This window comes from Cyprinus carpio, chromosome B21 (genome assembly GCF_018340385.1).
Source record: "Cyprinus carpio isolate SPL01 chromosome B21, ASM1834038v1, whole genome shotgun sequence".
Taxonomy (NCBI): domain Eukaryota; kingdom Metazoa; phylum Chordata; class Actinopteri; order Cypriniformes; family Cyprinidae; genus Cyprinus; species Cyprinus carpio.
The window spans coordinates 17,811,764-17,836,735 of NC_056617.1; the positions used below are offsets into that span (position 1 = coordinate 17,811,764).

At 44.7% G+C, this 24,972-nt stretch overlaps 1 protein-coding gene across 2 annotated transcripts in view; it reads left to right on the plus strand.

Annotated features, from left to right (window-relative positions):
* Window positions 1–24,972, plus strand: part of LOC109045548 (gamma-aminobutyric acid receptor subunit alpha-3-like) — a 164,883-nt gene that overhangs the window by 138,097 nt on the left and 1,814 nt on the right. The gene's annotated exons all lie outside the window — the stretch shown is intronic.

The following is a 24,972-nucleotide window of genomic DNA, read 5'->3' on the forward strand; positions in this document are numbered from 1 at the left end:
TGGGAAATGCTAATATGACTGTTGCAGCTATACTAATGCTTAACCTATTTTCAGAGTATATTTGTAGTATTTGTGTGCAGAGAATTAAATGGAGCAATCGTGCAGCTGCTGACAGACAGGATGTAACACAGAGGCCCATAACGACAAATGTCTCAGGGTTATGTATGTTACCTGGTTCCCTGAAATGCGTCATGAGATTGATGCTATGAGAACACCTTCAGTGTGTGCTGGTGTCTGAAGCATGTGTAAAAACACAGCAACACATCACCAAGGAATAAAGGTGTCTGTGCATAAAGTTGATCAAGTGGAATCTGTTTCCCTGCCTCGGCCAATCAGATTGGTGTGTTTACATGTGCTTCAAACATTGACACATGCTAAAGGCATTCACATACCATCAAAACCTTGCTGCAGTGTTAAAGTTCCCTCAAAAGGAAACACTGTGATCTTGAGCTTTTTAAGCAGTGATCAAATGTTTATATAACTTCAAGCATGTTCCTGGACACAAAGAAAGTCTCACATACAACCTGCTTTTAAATACATAAAATGCAAAATCATAGAAGTAATAAATACCGCCCAAATGATTGTCCTCAGAAAATGATCAGTGATCTTATGTGTGCCTCCTTTGGAGTTTCTGAATAGGTCTTAACTAAGTGCCTTATGCTTTGCTAAGATTTGCAAAGACACCAAAGTCTGCAATCAAAAGTAAGATATTTCATAATGAATGGAAACTCATTTTTGAACCATTTATTTTCAAGACCGAACAGGTCTGTAAAATTAGATTATGTCAGCATGTTGCCATTTGTTTCTGTTATTTCTCCCAAGTAATTTGAAGAGAAACATTCACAACAAAGTTGGTACTTCAATTAATCAAAGAGTAATAACATATTCTCCTGGGCAAACACACTCCAATCATATTCCAATTAGACTATTTGAGAGTTTTAGTTTTTGAATTTTCTGATTAGTTTTATAAATCAAAAGGGAATTCTTAGGTAGAACAGCAAGATATTAGATATTAGACAAGATAGTGTTTATTTCCATTTCTGGCCAAACTATCAAGATTTGAAATTAAAATAAAATGCTTCACTGCTTTGTGATATTCCACTCAGTGACCTTCAAAACTCTTAGAAATGAAGATGTCTGAAATAGGTATTAAATGGCAAATTAAATATTTAACCTAGCTTGGAAAGTATTACATTCTTTCAAGATATGGCTTCCTTGAGGTTTGCTGAGGTTGAAGTTCTCCACATAATTACAATTGACCATTGCATATCATCGTCTCAGTATATAAACATTTTATAATTACCCAATGGCTGCTTATGGGTTATATTGTTAGATATTACAGATATCATCAGAATTATTTTCAACTGCTCCAGTAGCCTTGCAGATGAGGTCTCCACATGAGGAGTTTAGTAGATGCACGCTGAAATTGAGGATATTACTTTGCACAGCAGGAATCCAGAGCTTTCTCCTTTAATCTGAGTATGTCCTCAGGAAAAAAACAGAGATATCGTCAGAACAGAAAAGAATATATATCGCATTTGGATAATTTATGAAGTGCATGGTTCCATCCAGCCACCCATCCATTTTCCAAACCGCTTGCCCTTTGTAGGGGATGCTGGAGCCTATCCCAGAGACTTTGTGAACCCTATAGTTTTATGATATAAAAAGAGTCACTTTTGCATCAGATTATGGAAATGCAGCAGCCATTGTCATTGCTCTGATGAGGTAGGAATCCTTTGCTAGAGAAAGGAGCCACAGAGGAAGTGGTTTTGGAATCCAGGTTTTACAACTGGTATTTTCTGGTGTCGAAAAAGGACCACGGTTTGTGGCCAGTCCTGAATTTAATGTTTAGGACACGCCATCTCAAAATATTGATGCTGAAACATATTTGTTTCTGATTCAAACAGGATTGGTTCATAGCTATTGATCTGAAAAAAAAAAAGGCATTTTCAGAGCAGTAATTCCCAACCATGTTCCTGGAGTTCCCTAACAAAAGTTAAACTCGATGCTGGGTTTCAATAACGTTAACCCTCTGGAGTCTAAGGGTATTTTTGGGGCCTGGAGAAGTTTTGTCATGCCCTGACATTTGTGCTTTTTTCAGTTTCTTATAAATATCTAAATGGCTAAAGTCTAATCTCACTGTAATCAGCACAAACTAGGCTATAATAATATGTGAGCAGCATGTATGTACATGATTGTGTTTTTGAGAAAAAAAATGTTATGCGTGGTTAGTGAAAAACTAAAAATGTTACATCACTTGAATAAGGCAATAAAACACATATAGAATATTGGTTCCCAGGAATTTTGAGAACTGGAGCTTGTAGCCTAGAATTTTTTTTTTCTAAATGATGTGAAAATCATCTTGTTTACTCACTTACAGAAAACAATATATTGATTTAAATTTTCTAAGACACTTTTTGTTGGTAAAAGTCATATGCGAGTAGGCGTCAACTATTATGAATTCACACCTGAGAAGACAAAGAGCTGCATAATGAGCCATTCAGTCAGCTGTGTCACTGAGAGGGATGAGTTACAAGAAAGAATGTGAGGACAAAATAAATGTATATAATTTTATGTTTGTAGTTTATTTAGAATATATTTAATTATCCCACAACATAATTTAATATTCACTTGTGAGTGCAGTTAAACAGTTTATTAGGAAAAATCAAAGCTGACTTTCAAACTGAATTTTTTGCATCATTACTTCAGGTTTTTTATGGGGGATAAATTGAAAGAACAGCAATGATTGTTACATTTGTTACAGTTACATTTATTGTTACATTTATATTATTTACATCAAGCTTTTGAATGGTATAGTAGTGTATATTGTTATTGAAACTTCATAATATTTCACTTGATTATACATTTAGTCAGGAATTATAGTTTGGAAAAAGTCTTTGGAAAAAGTCTAACTAGTAAAATGTTTACACGTTATGTGAAAACTAGTACAAGTATATAAATAAATAAAAAGAGACTTACTCATGTTTATGAACTCTGCTGAATAAAGTGCTTCATTCTTTTTTCTGAGGAAATCCAAATCTCAAATCCTCAACCACATCACATCTTTTTGGGGTGAATTATGTCTTATTCCTATCATCGCGAAGCAAACAGTAAAATAAAAAAAACTTGAAAAACAGTCTCGCTGCGTTGTCTTCTGTTGTGTGGGTGTATTCAAAAGCTGCGCGCTTCAGTGAAACATTTGAATCTCAAAAGTGCGCTCGGCGCGGGGGCGTGGTCGCATTAGAAGATAATGAAGGGAGACGTGAAAAACGGACATCGCGTTGTTTTCATATGGATTACTTTATCACAGAATATTTGTTTTCAGCAGCACTTGTTTAGTTTAAAAGTAGACATGTCAGGCTTTCTATAGATATCTCTCTCATGTCTCTTCGTTGAGTATTCACTGAGTTACAGTTCATTTTAATGACGCATTTGTATCTGAAGATCAGCGCAGACAAAGGCTGCAGACAGCACTCCTTGTTTGTTATCTTTATTTTATAAGTGCACAAAGTTTTGTTGTTATTATGTCTGTATACAAAAAAAAGTAGACCCTTTACAGATTCGATTGATGTATTGCACTTATCTGTACGATCAAAACTGAAAGTGTAATTTAAGTTCTTTTCGGGGTTATCAGGAGAAAATACCCCAAAACGCGTATACGCGTTAATCGACTCCAGAGGGTTAATGAGAACATTCTTTGTTCGACCGGTTGTGAAGCATATGTGTCAAACATGCTAAGAATAAGCTTAAATAACCTCAGTAGGTGACGTCATTTGATTATGTACACCTGAGGGGTTATAAATAGCCGGGAAACTGACACATATTCAAGTTCCCTTTCAGTCGGTCACTCTCGACGCCACGTCGGTGACTGACGAAAATGGGATATCGCTTTCGATAGACCAATCTACTTCGAGTGTAAACTAAACGAGCCAATGCACATTGGCATGCAATTATTGCATCCAGCTGCCGCTGATCACAGCGTGAGTATAATAAGGCAGCATGTGCAATGCATACCAGCTTTTCACTTCGGAGCCGAGCGTTAGTATCGTTCTGCTCAACTGTGTCTGCTGTGAACTACGAGTTCAGCACGCTCTCGGAAGCTTCGTGTGTTGGCGATACGGCGCTTCAGCGGTGGTCGTTCCAGCGTCGAGTGGATTGCACACTTCAGGCTGCACTACCCCCTGTCATGTTGCAAGCGGCCAATTCCCCTGTGCGCCTCAGCACTAAAAGAGCATTTCCTAAAGAGCAAATTTCTCTAAAAAAGCTTCATGGGTGCGTCTTTGTAAAGACGACGGATCGTCCTTATAAGGATGCCGTTTCACCCGTGCGTTTCTGGGTGCGGTCGTTACCTGGCAACGGGTGATGGTCACGATTGCTGCCTCACATGTCTGGGCAAACACGCTGACTCAGCTTTCGTGGATGAGTCATCTTCTCTCTGCGGGAAGATGACCATCTCGGAGCTGCGAACCAGGCTCTGCTTCCTTCAAAAAAGGGGGGGGTGGAGTCCCGTTGCCGCTGCCGCGATTTGGGGCTCGTTCTGGCGGCCGACAGATGAAAACCATTTCCAGCAGTAGCACGGGTGATTTGAGGATTATAGTGGTGGCAAACCCCGCAGGGAACCAACCCTCTGGGGACCATCACTCCTCTTGCATCTCCGATCCAGAGGAGTAACCCACGGAACGCGCTGGGCCCTCTTCAAAGAGCGTACCAGTGGTATCCAGTGGGCCTCCCCCTGACCAGATGTCGATCTCAGCATCGGAGGGAGAGCTGTCAGATGAAGATTCAGCTGTGCTGTTACCCTCTGGGACGGTGGCGGAGCCTGAATTGGATCCGGAGATGACAGCTATGCTTTCCCGGGCCGCCGAGAGGGTAGGGCTCGAGTGGAAATCTCCACCGCGTCCCGAGCCCTTGAGGCAGGATGATTGGTTTCTCAAGGTGGCGCGCGCTGGTTTTCAGCGCCCCACCCTGGTGCCTTTCTTCCCGGAAGTGCATGACGAGCTCACCAGGTCGTGGATGGCACCTTTTACTGCCAGAAACTGGCTGGTGGGCTCCTCCTCCCTCACCACCCTCGATGGCAGTGCAGCGAAGGGGTATTCGGTGATTCCCCCAGTGGAGTGGGCGGTAGCGATGCAAGTGTGTCCTAAGTCTGCCTCCTGCTGGCGGGGAGACCCGGTGCTTCCTTCCCGGGCCTATAGGCATTCGTCTGGTCTAACCGGCGGTGCCTATATGGCTTGCGGGGAAGCTGCTTCTGCCTTACACGCTGTGGCGTTACTGCAGGTGCACCAGGCCAAGGCACTGAAGGACCTGCACGAGGGTGGTTACGATCCAGAAGTTCTGAAAACTCAGAACCGCCACTGGCCTCGCGCTCCGAGCGATGAAGGTCACCGTGCATTCTCTGGGTTGTGCGATGTCCAGGAGCGCCATCTCTGGCTGAGTCTGGTTGAAATGAGGGACGCCGACAAAGATCAGTTCCTTAATGCCTGTGTCCTAGACCGGCCTCTTCGGTGACGTGGTCGAGAACCTGGCCCAGCAGTTCTTGGCTGCATGGGAGCAGACTGAGGCGGTCCAACCTTCTGCCCGGCGGGCAGCTGCTGACTCCACCCGTCCGCCGGTTGCAACGCCCCAGCCTGCTCGTCGCCGAGGGCGGCCCCCTGCGTCCACCCGCTCCCGCGCCGCATCCGCAGCAGCCTCCAGCAAGTGACGCCGTAGAGCTGGGCATAGGCAGGCCGCCCCACCCGTCCTGGCCCCCGTCAAACCTGGCGGTGAGCGGAAGAGCAAGAGGCCCCGGGACGGGTGGCCCAGAGAGAGGTAGCCGCTTTCTGGGGGATGGTGAAAGCACCTCTCCCTCCCCTGGAGGAGGGCCAGGGGAGATTCTGGACATCTCGACGAGAGAGCGGTTTTCTCTGTCTCTGGGTCCCAGGAGGGCACGGAGAGTTGCGGACGGCCAAACACTGGACCTCACTCATCCTCCTCCTTCGCCAGATCAGCAGCGGGCGGTTCAAGAGCATCAACAAAGGCCCTACTCACGCACCCTCTGCCAACCCGTGGAACCAGGTGAGCCCTGCACCCCACACTCGCACCACACTCAGGCCTGCTCACAAGCCGCCCGAGATGGGTCCCTGTGTTCCACCTCGCTGCCCCACTGCGGGTACGGCTGTGGTTCTGCTGATCCCGCTTGTATGGTTTCTAAGCACCTGGTCAGCGCTACCCAGCCTGTCTCATTGGCTTCTGCAGACCATCAGCCTCGGCTATGCGATTCAGTTCGCCCGGCGTCCCCCCAAGTTCAGCGGTATCCGCTTCACTACAGTGAAAGCGTCCGATGCCCCTGTTCTGCGGGAAGAGATCGCAGTCTTACTGGCGAAAGACGCGATAGAGACGGTCCCTCCAGCCGATATGAGGACGGGGTTTTACAGCCCCTACTTCATTGTACCCAAGAAAGGCGGTGGGTTACGACCGATCTTGGATCTGCGAGTTTTGAACCGGGCCCTTCATCAGTAACCATTCAAGATGTTGACGCAGAAATACATCTTCAGGTACGTCCGCCCCCGAGATTGGTTTGCAGTGATCGACCTGAAGGACGCGTACATTCATGTGTTGATCCTTCCGTGCCACAGACCATTTCTGCAGTTTGCGTTCGAAGGACAGGCATATCAGTACAAGGTCCTGCCCTTCGGGCTGTCCCTGTCTCCCCGTGTCTTCACGAAAGTCACGGAGGCGGCTCTTGTTCCCCTCAGAGAGCAGGGTGTTCGTATTCTCAACTATCTAGACGATTGGCTGATACTAGCACAATCTCGGGATCAGTTGTGCGAACACAGGGACCTGGTGCTCCGGCACCTCAGCCTGTTGGGCCTTCGGGTCAACTGGGAAAAGAGCAAACTCTTGCCAACGCAGAGGATCTCTGTTCTCGGTATGGAGTTGGATTCGGTCGAACAGACAGCATGCCTCACAGAGGAACGTGCGCGGTCGGTGCTAGCCTGCTTGAATACATTCAAGAGCAGGACAGCAGTCCCACTGAAACTCTTTCAGAGGCTCCTGGGGCATATGGCGGCCGCAGCGGCACTTACACCGCTCGGCCTGTTCCATATGAGACCGCTCCAGCACTGGCTTTATGGCCGAGTCCCGAGGTGGGCGTGGAAGCGCGGCACTCACCGGGTCCAAGTTACACCGGCCTGTCGCCAAACCCTCACCCCGTGGTCAGATCTTGCGTATCTCAGGGCAGGGGTGCCCCTAGAGCAGATCTCCAGGCATGCTGTGGTTTACACGGATGCCTCCACCACCGGCTGGGGGGCCACGTACAACGGGCATGCAGTCTCAGGGGTTTGGACGGGCCCGCAGCTGCAGTGGCACATCAATTGCCTAGAGTTGTTAGCAGTGCACCTTGCCTTGAACCGTCTCAAAGGTCACTTACGAGGCAAGCATGTGCTGGTCCGAACGGACAACACAGCGACCGTTGCGTACATCAACCGACAAGGTGGTCTGCGCTCCCGTCGCATGTCACAACTCGCCCGCCACCTCCTCCTTTGGAGTCAGAAGGTTCTGAGGTCTCTTCGTGCCGTTCACATTCCAGGCCTGCTCAACCGTACAGCCGACGAGCTGTCTCGAGCAATGCTCCCAGGAGAATGGCGACTCCATCCCCTGACGTTCCAGCTGATTTGGAGACGTTTCGGAGCTGCTCAGGTAGACCTGTTTGCTTCTCCAGAGACCGCTCACTGCCAGTTGTTCTACTCCCTGACCGAGGGAACTCTCGGCACGGATGCACTGGCACACAGCTGGCCGCGGGGCCCACGCAAGTATGTATATCCCCCAGTGATCCTTCTTGCACAGACACTGTGCAAAGTCCGGGAGGACGAGGAGCAAGTCTTGCTAGTGGCGCTGTATTGGCCCACTCGGACCTGGTTCCCCGAACTACTGCTCCTCGCGACACCCCCTCCTTGGCCGATTCCTCTGAGGAAGGATCTACTGACTCAAAGACGGGGCACCATTTGGCACCCGCGTCCAGACCTTTGGAAACTCCATGTCTGGTCCCTGGACGGGACGCGGAGGTTCTAGGTGACCTGCCCCAGGAGGTAGTGAGCACCATCACTTCGGCAAGAGCACCGTCTACGAGACACGCTTACGCCTTGAAGTGGAACCTGTTCGTCGAGTGGTGTTCTTCTCGCCGAGAAGACCCCCGAAGATGCCCGATTCCGGTTGTGCTTTCCTTTCTGCAGCAAGGGCTGGAGCGAAGGCTGTCTCCCTCCTCCCTCAAAGTCCAGGTTGCCGCTATTGCTGCGTACCATGACCCCGTGAATGGGAAGTCTTTAGGTAAGCATGACCTCGTCATCAGGTTCCTTAGAGGGGCCAGGAGGTTAAATCCTTCCCGGCCCCCCTCCATACCCTCTTGGGACCTGACTCTGGTGCTGAAATCACTACAGCAGGGCCCATTCGAGCCTTTGCATTCAGTCGAGCTAAAGTTTCTTTCATTGAAAACTCTGCTCCTGCTTGCACTGGCCTCCATCAAGAGGGTAGGGGACCTGCATGCATTTTCGGTCGACGATTCATGCCTAGAGTTTCGGCCGGCTGACTCCCAGGTAATCCTGAGGCCCCGCCCCGGCTACGTGCCCAAGGTTCCCACTACACCCTTCAAAGACCAAGTGGTGGACCTGCAAGCGCTGCCCCTGGAGGAGGCAGACCCAGCCCTAGCTTTGCTCTGTCCCGTCCGAGCATTGAGATGCTACGTAGACCGGACACAAAGCTTCAGGACCTCAGACCAGCTCTTTGTCTGTTACGGAGGCCGGCAGAAGGGGAATGCCGTCTCTAAGCAGAGGATGGCCCCGCTGGATTGTGGATGCCATAGCCCTGGCTTATCAGGCACAGGGTGTGCCCTGCCCGTTCAGGTTGCGAGCTCACTCAACAAGAAATGTTGCATCCTCCTGGGCGCTGGCTCGTGGTGCCTCGCTGACAGATATTTGTAGAGCTGCGGGCTGGGCGACCTCTAACACGTTCGCTAGGTTCAATAGCCTTCGTGTAGAGCCGGTATCCTCTTGTGTTCTCACCTCAAACGGGTAGTGGCACCGAGAGGCCCCGGTTAGTGTCAGCTTGCTAAAACTGCTCCAGAGTGTCTGTACTGTAGACCCTGTTGAGATCCTCCGTTACCCTAGGAAGCTGGACGGGGCGGAACGTCCGGCGCCAGGCCTTCATGATGAATCTGTGAGAACCTTGGAAGGCTGGGTTCCATATTGAGACCTAAGCGGTACTCATATGCATATAGTCCACGGTATTGCCATAACCGCGTTTCCCCGGCAGACTTCTGCCTTCCCAAGAGGGTTTTAATCACCTCAAATTTCTCCATATACACCTAAACGGATGCTATATGTGTATTTGCTCCCGAGACCTCATTCGGGAAGGATGGAGCCTCCGCAGCGTCCCTGTTCCAAGTGGAATGGGTACGTTTTCCCAGTGTTATCCAGTCTCACCCAGTGAGGTAGTGCTTTGACAATGGTGAGTGGAGCTACTTGTTCCGAGCCCCGGTCTACACCTAATAGGGGCGCAGGCGGCTCGCACAGGGCACTGGAAGGGGCAGCACCCATGGCGCTTTGGTAGGGATCCCATTTTCGTCGGTCACCGACGTGGAGTCGAGAGTTACCGAATGAAAGGGAACGTCTCGGTTACGTATGGTAACCCTCGTTCCCTGAAGGAGGGAACGGAGACGCCACGTCCCGTCGCCATGGTTGCTGTACCACCGCTGAGCCGCCGGGTCTCCGGCTCGGCTCCTCAGCGAAAACCTGGTATGCATTGCACCTGCTGCCTTATTATACTCACGCTGTGATCAGCGGCAGCTGGATGCAATAATTGCATGCCAATGTGCATTGGCTCGTTTAGTTTACACTCGAAGTAGATTGGTCTATCGAAGCGATATCCCATTTTCGTCGGTCACCGACGTAGCGTCTCCGTTCCCTCCTTCAGGGAACGAGGGTTACCATACGTAACCGAGACGTTACCATACGTAACCGAGACGTTTCTTTGTCTTCAGAGACTGTTTTGTGTGAAAGCTGCTGAAAGCAGTATCATTCAAAAGAAAGCATATTGAAAGTGAAAGTTTAAACAACTTACTATTCTTGATGAATTAATCTGTAAGAGATGCGTGCCTCGCTCTTCATGGCCGATCTCTGAAGAGAATTCACATGAGTATTGTTTGGGAGAAAAGCAAGCTGCTCTCGCGTTTGAGGGCCGCAGATGTGAGCAACGGCGTTCACTTCCTATCCGCGTGCTTCGCATTAGGCTCATTTTCTCTCACGAGGAACGAGCCGCTGCATGCTCATTAAGATCGCATTTTGATCTGGCTGAGGCTTAAGAAGCAGGTGTTCCCCTCTCTCTCATGTTTTTGCCAGATCGGAAGTTTCTCGCGCCCGCCTCTGAACCGTTCCCAGGCACTTCTTCGGATCGGAGCAGAGGGTGCTGCAGCTCTTGCTTCTGTTGAGGTGGATATTGAGATCACTGCCTCCAAGCGCTCCTCTCGCAATTATAAGCATATGATGATTTACTCGAAGTGGTGACTCATGCAGTGACCGGATTAAAGATGTCACCAAAAAAAAACAAAAACAAACACTCCAAACTAGATGACAGGTTTCTGTCAGGTGGTCAGAGGAAGGGGCCACAGCGCTTTGTGCCCTCTATGGCAACTATTTCTTCGACTATCGTTGATTCAAAAGCACGGGGATACATTATCATGCCCTAGGCGGAAGAGATACTAGCGGGCTATCTCTCCCCTAGGGGAGCATCAACCATGGCAGTTCTACAGACATATTAGGCTGATCTTCTTAAAGATCTGAGCTCTGGGAGGAGGCTTTCAACAAGTTTCTCCCCCATTGTGCTCAAGTGTTGGAACTGTTGGCAACCCAGTCCCGACCTGATCCAGCTCCTCTAAGGCAAGAGGCTCAAAGAGAGAATGTGATGAGTCGTACACCCCCTCGTAAAGACTGGGGAGCAGCTCGTAGCACTAAACTGCCAGAGATCTAGAGACCTAAGAACAGTCATTACGACCAAAGAGAGGTCCTGAGGCTGTGCCCAGGACAAAGGGTGTGTCCCTGCGGGGAGGGCCACAGAAAATTCCAGCAGAAGAGTAGAGGGTCCTTCCTGGCACCCTTAGCGGATCGCTGAACAAACTTTCCGGGTGCAGCGGTCTCCAGTAAAATGTTACGTGTTTGGTTGTGCCTGCCATGTTTCAGGACACCAAACATTTAACATTCCCCACAACAAAACGAAGTGTCACAATTAGTGTCCCTTTCAGGGAAATTGGCACTGTGGAAGCTACTGCCATCTCTTCCCGGGTCATAAGGACTGTAGAAAGGGCTACAGGATACGGTTTGTGTATTGTCCTCCGCATTTCAATGGCATGGTCTCCACTATCGTGAAACCAGAACAAGCATATTTGTTGACACAGGAATTGCAAATTCTGCTGGAAAAGGAGGTCTTAGAACATCTTCCCTTCCCAGACAGAGAGTCAGGCTGCTACAGCCAATATTTTCTGTATCCCAGAAATGATGGGGGGTTGCATCCAATTTTAGATCTTCTGGACTGAACCGCTTTCTAAATGCTGTCAATCAATGATTGTTCGTTCATATCCAATCGGGGGATCGGCTGGTGAAAATTGTACTTTCATCTAGAAATTTTGCCACAGTGCAGGGAGTTCCTGGGGTTCACTTTCAGGTGCAAAGCTTACCAGTATCGGGTTCTTTTCACCATGCACATAAACAAAATGAATGAATGCAGCATTAACATTAACATTTAGCCCATTTAACCACTCTATGTGGTTCAGACCCCGGTTTTTGACTTTGGGTCCCACTCTAGTCATGTGTTGTCATCGCAAGAGGTCATCTTCTCGACTGGCACATCAATTGCCTCGGAATGATCGCTGTATTTTGGACACTAAAATACATCCTCCAGCAGGGGCTACCACATCCTAGTGCAGGGGTGGCAAGGCTGTGGTAGTCACTTGCATAAGCCACCAGGGCAGACTGCATTTGTGGCACCTGATCAGGCTAGCGCAACAGATTCTGCTTTGGACACGGGACACGTTCCTGTCCATCATGGCAATTTATATTCCGGGGCATATAAATGTGGGAGCTGATTCGCTGTCCGGACAAGCTGGGAAACACAGGGAATGGAAACTCCACCACAAGGTAGCCAGACAAATTTTCAAAGTGGAGGTGGACCTCTTTGCTTCACAGGAAACAGCACAATGTCCCCTCTACTTCTCCCTGACTTCTCCAGCTCCCATAGATCTGGACACAATAGCGCATATGTTGCCCAGACAATGTCTTTATGCATTTTCTCTGATCACTCTGCTCCCGGGAGTCATGGCCTAGGTCTGTCAACAAGGGTCTCGCCTCTTACTGATAGCGCCCCACTGGCCGACCAGAGTATAGTTCTTAGATCTAACATCCCTCCTCGATGGCTTACCGTGGGAGATTCCGGTCATGAGAGATCTTGTATCTCAGGCACAGGGGACAGTTTTTTCATCCCTGGCCTGAGCTCTGGAACCTTCATCTCTCCACTACAAGAAGTTATGCCCACAGATGGTGCTTTTTCGAAAGTTGGTGTATGACACACTATGCAGACCCAGTTCACTGCCGGGTTGTTTCAGTGCTGGAGTTCCTGCAAGAACAATTGTCCTCAGACACATGTTCTGGTACTTTCAGAGTCTATGTGGCCACCAGTTGGGGTTTCTGTGGGAAAGCACCTTCTAGTCGCCCGCATCATTTGTGGAGCTCACTGGTTGAGGCTGCCCATCAGAGTGACAGTCCCTTCGTGGGATTAAGGTTGGGATCTGGTTGGGACTCCTTTTTGAACCACTAGAGTTGGCACCTATCAGATTTCTGACTCTGAAGTTGTTTTTTTTTCTTTTCTTTTTTTTATACACACAACAAACACCACAAAACACCAAACAGACATCATCCACACACTCAGAGCCACTATACATGCTCCATAAATAACTTTGAAATATATAAGACAATGAGCCGAGTTTTTAGAGGTTAAACTGAGGTTTGACTACACTTTCTCCAAAGTCGACAGATAAATTAAGGTCAGATAATTCCCGATTCCAAACAGATTTGACAGAAAAAGGCATTGTAATGTGATCAACAATTCCACCACACACAGAGGAAACAGATGGTCGACCAGAAGATGGCCCAATCCAGTCCCGCACAAAATGAGATACTAAACCACCCGAGTGCGCAAACCTTTTAAAATTCAAATGAAATAAATTAAGATATTAATGTCTTTTGTATACAATAAAAGTAGCACAAAAAAGGAACAACAAACAACTTTGAAACCTAACCAAATCACATTACCGAGAATATAGGTCTGCCTCAGAAAAAAAAAAAAAACAGAAAAATATTTGAATAATTGACCGATCCACACCAGCTCAAAACCAGTCCCCAAAAAGCCCAGTGTCAAGAGCTAGTAACTTAATCAAACCTTCTCTCCATTAGCTCCAAAAAAAAAAAAAAAGATTTCAAAGCTTATCAGTCACTAGACAAAATTGCAGGATAGAAGATCACAACAGAAACTTAAGTGTCCATGTCCACCTTGTTATTCTCCTCTCCTGGGCAGTTAAGATGCTTCTTCTGTGTGGCAGTGAGCTGATAAACTCCTCCGCTTTCTGAGAAGAGTCAAACATCATCTTCTCACCATTGTGCCATAGTTTAATTATCGTCAGATAGATGAGAAACGGCCGCAGACCCAGCACTGCCATCCTCCCAAGGACCGGCCTGAGGCTCCCACTCCTAGCAGACAGGGCTGGACTGAAGTCAGGAAAAAACAGCAAAGTGACATTATCCTGCGTATATTTCACCGGGTATGCCTGCTGTGCACCCTTCAGGATTGCCAATCTGTCTTGCCATCTCGGCAAACGAAAGATAAGAGTATGCGGCTCCTCGGAGTTACTTTTTCTTCCATCATACACATGCTTGATCGCAATATCACGTCCTTTCAATGCAGGAATCCACTTAGAAAGATTAGCTCTGAGAAAGCCGACTGGATCGGAGCCTTCCACCCCCTCTGGTAACCCCACCAGTCGCACATTATTTCTCCTGTTCCTATCCTCCATGTTCGTCACTTTATCAGTAAGTTGTTCTAGCTGTTTTCTCAAGTTTGTGACTGTTCTCCTATCCTCATGTGTAGCTGCTTGAACGGAATCGACCCGGTCACGTGTCTGTTTTGCTGCGATGGCAAGCTTTTCAACTTCTGCTTTTAGCTCTTTTACAGAATTGTTGGTCACTAGTTATGTCCATATGTAGGTCACGCAATACCAGGTCAGTGACAACCGAATCCAAAGTACTTTGCTGCTCTTTAAGTGCTAGCTTGATACCGTTAGCAATGGTGCCGTCGAGTTCTTCTTTAGTGATGGTGGAATCTTTGAATTTTTTCTTTATTGGAAATTGCTCAATCACTCTTTTCCGATTGTCCTTGACCGTTGAAGTATGATGGAGTAAATAGAAAGTGGTTTGAAATTTACTATCAGGATTGTAGAATGTTTGACAAATTGAGCAGAGTGAAGGACCGTGCATGTGCCGCTGTCGAAGGGTCACATGGTCTCCCTGAAGATGGTTTTTCTCATGGCCATTACTTCTCTGAGGAGAACTGGGGATTTGCAGGCTCTTTCAGTCTAGTCATCCTGTTTAGACTTTGCCCCTGGGCTTGTCAAAGCTATTTTGCATCCTCACCCTATTATCATCCAAAGTTCCATTCATGACCTTACATCCAGTTGTTCTTGAAGCCTTCTGCCCTCAGCCATTTTCAACACCGGAGCAAGAAGGACTTCACTTTCTGTGTCCAGTACATGCTCTTAAGGTTTATATCCACCGCACTAGCCAGTGGCATAAGTCAGAGCAGCTTTTCATATGCTGTGGCTGCCACTAGACAAACGCACATTGGATGAGGGATGCTATTGCCTACGAGGCGTGCGGTCAAGGTTCACTTCTAGGAGTTAAGGCCCATTCAACCAGGTGGATTACATTCTATACTAAGGCTATGGCAAGAGGTGTCCCCTTGCAGCAAGTGTGAGGTGCGGCAGGCTGGCCCTCTCCGCACACATTTGTCAGATTATATATTTTGGATGTCTATGTTACTCCCGGCTCTCGTGTCCTTGAGACAACATCCCAGAGTCATGTCTGAGACCTCTTCGATGTTTGTGCACATACACTACACAGCCTTGGGGGGTCCAGACACTTCCAGTTCAGTGGCATTGGTATTCTTGTTCCCACTAGCGTTATTGAGATGCAGCATCGAGGTAAGCTTTTGGTAGGGAATGTCTCGGGTTACTTGACTGTAACCCTGTTCCCTTAAAAAGCGGGAACGAGATGCTGAGCCTCAATGCCACACTGTAGGAGTGCCTGGACGTCTCTACAGACAAAGGTTTAACCTGAAGATTTGTCCATTTCATGTCTATTTATAATCTCTCAGGTGCACATAATCAAATAATGTCACCTACTGAGGTTATATAAGCCTATTCTTGGCATGTTTGACACACATGCTTCACAACCAGTCGAATAAAGAATGTTCACATTAGTGTTATTGAAATGCAGCATCTCGTTCCCGCTCTTTAAGGGAACAGGGTTACAGTCAAATAACACGAGATGTACACCCAACGATACACATTTTGCATGACAGAAACTGAATTTTCAGTTTACATGTAACACATTCCAAAACCAAATGGACTGTATAAATGCAAATGTTCATATTTCTTTTCTGTGTTCTATAGTGTTGACTGTCACCAGTAAATGTTAACCTACTGTTGAAATCTGTTTCTAAAAAGCTCAGTGTAATACACAAGAGCAATCAGCGAGACCGAATTCGTATTCTTGTTAAGCATGGCAAGCAGTAATTGTCTACAAAAAGTAGAATAATTGTTACATTTGTTTATAAGAAACATTTCCATGATTGACTACCAGGGTTAAAGCACAATAAAATCTGATTAGTAGGCTCACATGATGACAAAAACACTTTTCTTTTTTTCTCGATTTTTCAATGTTATCTTCAGTATTTATTATTATATGTGCCAATTCTTATAAATGTAATTTTTATACTTTTATTACCAGCATGTCATGTAGTATTTAGTGTCATTTTTAATTGTACAAAAATACAGTTTGTGGGTTATTTATCTATGCTAGTATTTAATTCCATTTTTAATTATTTATTTACAGTTTTCCTCAGTCACTTTGGAACATTTCTCAGACCACAACTAAACAAATGTTGATGTGTTCTCTGTTGAATAGTCTTACCCCACAAAAAAAAAAAAAAAAAAAAGTGCATTGCATTTCAAGTCATTTAAAGCAAAATAGTTGTACCAGTTGTCATAATCTGTCAAGCTAATTTTCTATGCTTTTGTTAATGTCTTGAATTGATAAATTGCTCTTAGGAGAATCTTGATTGTAATTTGTTAACAGACCAATGGTGAATGTGAATCCTGTTCAATCTCTTGCAATCGATATCCCACAAAGAGTTTTGTGCACTGTGGAAATTGATATATGGCATACAGAAAAATTGCAGACGTGCATTTTCTGTAACTGTCATCAAAACTGTAGCCATAGTTTACATCAGGGAATACTGACTAAGTACACTGTTGACAAAAATCTTGTTTGTGAACAATGACACAAGGATTTGTCATTCTGATGGCACTGATACATTCACTGATAAATTACTTTTGAGAGATGATCTAAGGATTTTGAGCAAGTTACAGGCTTTTGCAGGTAATTTTGTTTTGTTATATCCCTCCATTATGTTATGTTCTTAATTTCAGTTATCACCTGACCTTCATAAGTGATTAGGTTGTATTAATACATTTTATCTTGTTTTTTTCTACATGTACTTTGTTTGCTATTTCATGCAGTAAATTGCATAATTTAATTTAAATTACATTTTTGGTGTTTTTAAAGCTTCAAGGCATGTTTACAATTCAGGAATCATCTCTCTCTCTCTCTATTTCAGTTCTCAATTTAAGTGCTTAAGTGCTTTATTGGCATGACAAAAACTATACATTTGTATTTCCAAAGCTACTGCAGTTGGGCTGCTTACAAATAGAGCACATATGTATTAACAGAAAGAAAAAGAATAATAATAATAATATATAAATAGTATTAAGCATGTGGTGCAAAATGAATTACTAATGTATGTTTGTAAACTAGAAATCAAATAAAATGATTAGAAAGATTTACAGAAGCAAAATATACATCTAAATAATATTATACAGTAATATGGCATTATAAAATCTACATGTGCTGGAAACATCAGATTAGGGCAGACTGAGTGTTTTCTCTTCTATCATGGCAGGCAGACACATATTGAGCAGCAAATATGCTGAATGGGTAATGAAGCGGTGATGAGCCAGGTGCACATTGGGCAGGCGAACACATCCTTTGGAGATATCAGCGTTGACTTTCTGGATGGTGTCTGGGTGAATGTCTCTGCAGGATAGGAGGGTAGATATGGTGATCTTTGTGTTGGGGTAGGTCTCTGTAGCCTTCTCTGCTACTCTGTAGATCAGCTGCCCAACTCTATCCTGTTCCCTTCTCAGGTCATTGGTGCCTGTGTGTATGATGATATGTGAGGGTATGCCAAAGCTGGAGTAAGAAAGTATTCTGAGGGCATCACCTGTTTTGGGGCACCAGAGTTTTGTTGTTTTATGGCCTAGAAACAGTTTTTCGCCTTGTAGGAACTTCCCATTGGAGTCCAGGAGGATGGCAAGGTATGCCTCTGTTTTCACTGGCTGCTTCTCAGCTGGAGTTGTAGCTGTAGTGTTTTTCTGAGGTTCAATCTCTGGGTTTCTGGGAATTTCCAGTGTTTCTGCTTCCCTTTGGCTGTTGCTGGGCTGTGATGGTTTGGTAGATGCTGGAGATGTGCTGCTGGGGTTTGGCTGTGTAGGTACAGGGGAGGGTGGGGGTACTTTTAGGGGCGTTTGCAGGGGTAGGGAGACACCTCATCTGTGTTGTTAGGGTCCCCTCTTCTTTTTTGAGTGTTTCCATTTCCTGATACAGAGTGTCCATTTCCCTCTTAAGTTCTTGGATGGACATTTTCAGTTGGTTTCTTATCTGGTCCAGCTGTTCTCTGAGTTGTTCAGTGTCTTTTCAGGGCATGGACATACTCACTCAGTTCCAGTATTTCCACTTCTAGCATTGCTAAGCTGTGCTGTAGCTGAACATCTGTGTTGTGTAGTCCTGTGCTTGGGCGAAGGGTGATGTTCTCTGTGATTTCTGGAGTGGTCCTGTTCTCTGTATTTTTATGGGTTGAGGACTCATTTTGATCACTGTCTTCTGATGTGTCTGTATGGTTCTGCTTGCAGGGATTTGCTTCATCTCTTTCCACCATATATTTTAAGCAGTGGAATGTCTGCTCAAAGTTTGTGAGGGCAGTATTGTTTCCCAGTATCATTACAGTTCCATTTTGATAGAAGTTTATTGTGGAACTATCCACTTTTTGGTGTTTTCGCAACGCTGGAACTGGGTGCGATTTTAATACCGGTCTGCCTTTTTCAAGAACCAAATTAGCTCCTACTCTGGAGCAGGGTCTAACCAGCACAACTGGCACTACCCGTGACGTAAGTATACATTGATTGGCCAGACGTGTTCGAAAACGCCCTCACCAGCCATGAGTTAAAACGCCATGAAAACATACTCCAAACAATATGTCAACTTCTTTCGCAAATATGGAGAACAGCGATAGGTGAACGGATGCTGAAGTGCAGGCACTTGTAGCAAATATAGCACTGCCAGTTGTCGCTGGAGATTCTTAGTCCTCTTTTCCATTCTTTCAATTGCTTTACGTATATGTGGTGTCCTGTTATTCAGTGTAATACTAACTGAGACCACTAGGGGGAAGTAGCATTTAAGAGGGAGATGGAGGGAGGAGAGTAGTAAAAGAAGAAAAGATTAGCACAAGTTGTGTGTGTGTGTTAATAGTGAGAAATAAAGAAAGCATGTAACCCGTTCACCTGCTGTATCTGGCTTCATTTTGATAAGTAGAATACAACAGTATATGTCGACATTCTATTTCCATTATTGTGAAACCAGCGAGACACAACAAAAACACAGCTCCAATCACAGCATTCTCCATCCTCCTGTTGTTAACGTTGTTCTTTTATTTGTTTTCATTGTTGAACGCCGCACACAAATGACATCGCTGTCAACCGGCTTACATAACTTCTTAGTACACATTGTCAGTGCGAATGCAACCCTTTAAATGGTACTGGAAAATAGTTTGTGCAAAATCATCCCAGTACTTTAGTACTGTACATTTAGTTCTGGAACTAAAGTGGTGTGAAAGGCCCTATTGCTGGTGTTGCCATGGTGATGCCATTTACAGGTCTTTGGTATTGATAGTAATGGCTCAGTTAGTCCAATCAGGATGTGTGAATGACAGCGACCCTCTTTTGTTATTTTAAGTTGCTATACAGTTCTACAGCTGTAGTATGCCAGGGAAATTTGGTCAAGTTTGTTTGCAAAGTTTATAAAAAGTTTCCCTTTTTAGTTAAATTTCTCTTGAGAAATTGCTTATACAATTTATTTTTGTTGATTTAGAGCTCTTGTTGTCTTACCTCCATCAAATGGAAAGTTGAGGGCCTATTGGTTTGGATTGTCCTTTTGCAATTGTTTGGTCCTTGCTGTTTGTAGATAGAAAGATAATTTCAGTTCTTTCAGTTAAATCCTTTTTAATATGGAATAATCCTTTTTGTTAATTCAGTGAAGTTTGTAAATGGTTCTTTTCCAGTAGTTTTTTGTGTTTGTTTTCTTCTGAAGCCTTGTTGTAGGGCCCACTCCAGTGTCCTTTTGTTTAGGTTCCACAAACTATCCTTGTTTTCAAGAAATTTCTTTCAAATTCTTGTAAATAATATTAAAAAAAACTTTCTTTTTTAGAGGGATCTTGTGTTCACTATCCCATTTTTTTGTTAATTTTGTGTTTTTATCTTTGGTTTACCTCATATTAGAAGCAAGAAAAGTTCAGGAGCTCATGCTCATGCATGACCCCTTTCTCTCTCTCTCTCTCTCTCTCTCTCTCTCTCTCTCTACATCACAAGGAGAAATATAATGGAGAACAGACATGGTAAAGATGTTGTACTTCTTTTTAAATCTTTTTTAAAGGCTAGGATTGATGATGAATGCAAGTACTATAAACTAATGAATGACATGAAGTCTTAAATTGCAGTGGCGTTATAGTAATATCATCTGTACTGTAATTGAGGGAAAATTCATTTTTGATATGTAACTATTTTGACAACTAATTTAACAGCTAAGTTGTTTGTACACAGTATATGATTCAGTGATTTGTCTGGTAAAATAAAGTTGTTTCTAAAAATCAAATCACTCCCTCTCTCTCTGTACTTTGTACCATTGTAGTGTTGATCACACTCTTTCTCTTCTATTTAGTATTTTCTCTGTGAACTCCAGGAGCTTATCTTGCCAATACTCAATGCAAATGAGACCTAAGCTAAAAGTTGTATCAGTGTGGGTCATGATGGGCTTGTATTCGGGATCCTTTACTAATGTTGAAATAAGCCTAGACTGTGATTTAGAGACTCAGGTGCTGGTGTAGTAGCAGGGATTGATGGTTTGTGATTGGAAAGCAGAATGCAGCAGTCCCTACTGTGAGATCACTAGCACTGATATTGGCATCAGAAAACAGGGCCAACAGTCTGGCATCTCCCAGTGCAGAACTCTGAGCTAAGCGTTTTCTGTTTGTGTTGGTGTCAGTAGTTCCTTTGCTCTTCTTGTACCACAATGCATCGTAGTTTCTACATTAATTCCTTTCTTTTTCTTTACTGGCTTGTCAATCCTGGTAAAAAGTAGTGACACTATGTGCAACGAAGATGAATATTTATGCTTTGGGGTGGTCAATACACAAGCACATTTACTAACTAGGGCTGGCAATGGGGGTACACAAGGGGATTGACTCCAGGGAGTGAATTTCGATAGGGAGGGGGAGGCATTCATGCATGAACAGAACCAAAACACGAAATAAAATCCAGGCCTGGTCCTCTCTCGTCCAGCACTGTCATCACTCCTCCTTTTATCCTTCCGGAGCTCCTCCGTGGGACTCGAGACCGGTGAGTAGCGCAGGTATCATGCATTAGCATTTACTCCACCGGCCTCACTTCGTTCCCACGGCTCTCTGCTCCGCCCCTCTCGTCACATACCCCCATCACCCCTCGCATAGTCTCGCATAGCCAGACCTTCAGACTGATGGCTGAGGTCTGGAATCTATGGCAGCTTTCATTGGCCATGCCCGCCCATGAGGCCATTTGACTGACATTTCAAACAACCAATCAGAGTTCACTTAGTTCAGCGTCACATTTAGGGGCGTGGAAATGTGGCCACAATAACAGACCGGTGTGTAAAACTCTCGGACGTATTTTAAAGATTCTATGCTGTGAACTTTAAGTATTTCACATACTTTTGAATATCCAGCGTTTAGTTGATCCTGATAAGCACTCATTGTCCCAGTTGTAAACTCAACAGCTTTCTTCTTTCATGAGGGGGTTTGGTGCCACAGCATTTTTGCTTCCAGGTGGATCATTAAAGAACGCGACACACACATCTCCCGGAAATCTTGTATAATCCAACCAATCCGTTGACGACTTTGACACTCCTGAAGTGTTTCCACTTTTGTGTCCCATATCAGACGTTTAGCCAATGGTCCGTGGGCGTGACATCTGAGGCTGAGACTACCCCTCGCAGGCCAGGGGGTATCAACAAGGCTGCACTCTACTCCACCCCTTTCCTCTCCGGGGGAGCCGATCACGGTGGCCTCGGCGTACCTAGGGGTAAGGAAAGACAGATGAGGCAAGAGAAAAGGAGACGGAAGGATGAGAAGAGACAGAGAGGAGAGAGGGGGAAAAAAATTATAATTTCCGGTTCCCAGATACACTGCCTCTTGGTTTTCAACCAGCTGAGAGGCTCTCACTCACGGTGCCATGTGATGCTCCTCCATCTCCTGGTGGATGGCGATGACTCCTGTCGAGGGCAGTTGGCAGCGAGTCTCCCATTCCCTGTCTTCCCCAATCGTATAGGTCAACAGCAGGCTCTGGCCTCCTGGCGAATGGCGCCGACCCAGGAGCACGGCAGCGAGCCCTCCGTCCCACTTCGTCTTCCATCGTTCCAGCACCACCGCCTCTGGCAGCCACCAGTGGTCTCTCCACTTCTTCCTGCTGCCTGATCTCCTCAGCACCGTGACCATCCTCAGCAGCAAGGGCTCTCTGGCAACATGTCCCTCCTTCCTCCCGGGTTTCGGCACCAAAGTAACAAATGTTTGTAATCACAGGAAGAAGGAGGCGGGAACCGGGGAACATTGAAACAAAACTATAATAATAAAATAAACACATAATAGCACGACAGCCCCTCAAGGATGACTGTCACGCACGAACAGAACCAAAACACAAAATAAAATCCAGGCCTGGTCCTCTCTTTTCCAACACTGTTATCACTCCTCCTTTTATCCTTCCGGAGCTCCTCCATGGCACTCAAGACCGGTGAGTGGCGCAGGTGTCATGCATTAGCATTTACTCCACCGGCCTCGCTTCGTTCCCATGGCTCTCGGCCCCGTCCCCTCATCACAGGATGTAGTATCATTCTATATAGATATTTACTGGTTACACAGGAAAAAGCCTTTTCCATTCCAGCCATGTCCACCAATACTTATACACATTATGATAAATATAGAACTGTTTAACACTTTTGACTAAACAGTGGCTTAGTAAACACCCAGAATACATTAACAAGCACGTAAGAAATCTTTAAAATTACCTTCATAACGACATAGCACTGTGGCAGTAAGTTTTGTGCTGGTAAGCACCACTTTAATGTAGTTTATTCTTAAAACTGTCAAACAAGCAGATTTTGGTAGCCCACTTCATCAAAATCACTCTTGTTCTTTAAAGCTGACTCTGCAAATTAAATCATAGATGATCACAAAGGATTACACTCCTGTTATCCACTGTACCATATCAGCTTATTTTCTGAACAGTTGATCAGAGGTCTAACTAAAAGTGAAAATGTTTGCACATAGTTAATGAGTAAGGATTATAGCGTCTGATTGCACTATATCAAATACTTCTATGTGCAGCAAAATCCTCAGTGTGTAACCTAATGACACATTCATAGATTCGTATTTTCTAGTACTAATAAAGGAAGTTAAAATCTTTGAAACCAGCCATGAATCAGCTAATTGTGTGATTCTTATCAAACCACTTTAGTCTAGTAGTAGTTTACCCAAAAGTTATTATATGATACTTTTATTTTAAGAGCTTGACAGTTCCCATTATCATTCAACCTTAGTGATTGGGAAAGAGTGATATTCTGCTAAATTTCTCCTTTTGTGTGCCACTGAAGAAAGACAGTCATACAGATTTAAAATGACATGATTGTAAGTTAAAATGTTTTTGTGGGTGAATTATTCCTTTAGAAGAATTTTAAAATGCAAAATAACAGCAACATCATATGTGGTGTATACAGTACATGCATGTTATAAAGCATTGTAGATTATTGTGGTTAGACTACACTAGACAGCTCCTGTGTTTCTTATTGTGTAAGCTTGCTAACAGAGGCTCTGTTTGTTTACTGGCATACAGGGTACCCTGCTGTGCCATTCCTCCTATGATTGTGACTGAAGAATGAAGCCTTGTAAGATATTCCTATAGAGACCTGGAAGCTTCAACTAGACCACCTCTGTGTGTGTGTGTGTGTGTGTGTGTGTGTGTGTGTGTGTGTGTGTGTGTGGTCCAAGCTTAAAAATCATACAGAATGTGTTTTGTTGTTGTTTTGTTTTTTTTAATTTAAAATAGCCGAAAGGTTTGTGTATGGGGTAGGTTTAGGGTAAGGGGATAGAAAATACAGTTTGTACAGTATAAAAACCATTATGCCTACGGGAAGTCCACATAAAACATGGAAACACAACGTGTGTGTGTGTGTGTGTGTGTGTGTGTGTGTGTGTGTGTGTGTGTGTGTGTGTGTGTGTGTGTGTGTGTGTGTGTGTGTACCTGGTTTTCCCTACATTATGGCGTCCAAATTACCCCATAAGCACAAGGATAGTAATACCAGTAAATTTTGACCTGGTGGGGACATTTTTCTGGTCCACTTGAGGAAAAGAGCTCAAAAAATCATACAGAACTGTATAACTGTATGCTCCCAGGGCTTATTTTCCTTATTGTCACTGCAACACCTTCAGCTGTGACTTATACACAATACAGCCTCAAGTACCTTATTGCTTTTATAAAACAGTAATCGCACAATACAAATATTACAACCAAAAAATGTATGTATTGGTACCTTTTAACTGCATTCATTAAATGCTATCCTTCTGCTAAAAAAGAGTTCCTGACAATGACAGTAAATGGCAAGAGAATGTTCCAGTGTAACATGCCTCATCTTATGGAGCACAAATAAAAACAGAGAATAGGAGCTGTTCATCTCATTTATTTTTTAACAGCATATATGATATTTTCTCACATGTATCTGCTCATCTCTCAGCGTGACAAAATGTCTGATCTCCCAAATAGGAAGACTTTTTTTGACGGAGGATCAGAATAAAGGACTGAAACTAACTGTTTTATAAAGTTATTATATACAGTACATCAAAACTATACATGGTGCAATGCTACATCAGTGCAGAAAGCAACTGATTAAACTAATATTACACACAAAAGAGGCAAGTTTTGCGCTTCACACTGCAAAATGTTCTCTGTAGCCCGTGGCCATCTTCTGTCATGGTGAAATGTAAACTTTGACTGTTTTGCATGTAACAAGCCTTTGTGATTGCTTTAAGAATCTCTTTGTTCTAATTTATGTATTAATATAAACCATTGGTGCAGATTGCTTGAAGCTATTTTCCTTTGTTTTTTACAAAATCCCTGATCTTTTGTTTCATGGCTGAGGAAGCCCCTGAGATGTTTCCCACAAGAGCCTTGGACAATTAATCAAAGCACTTGTCAAAAGCAAACTGCAAAAG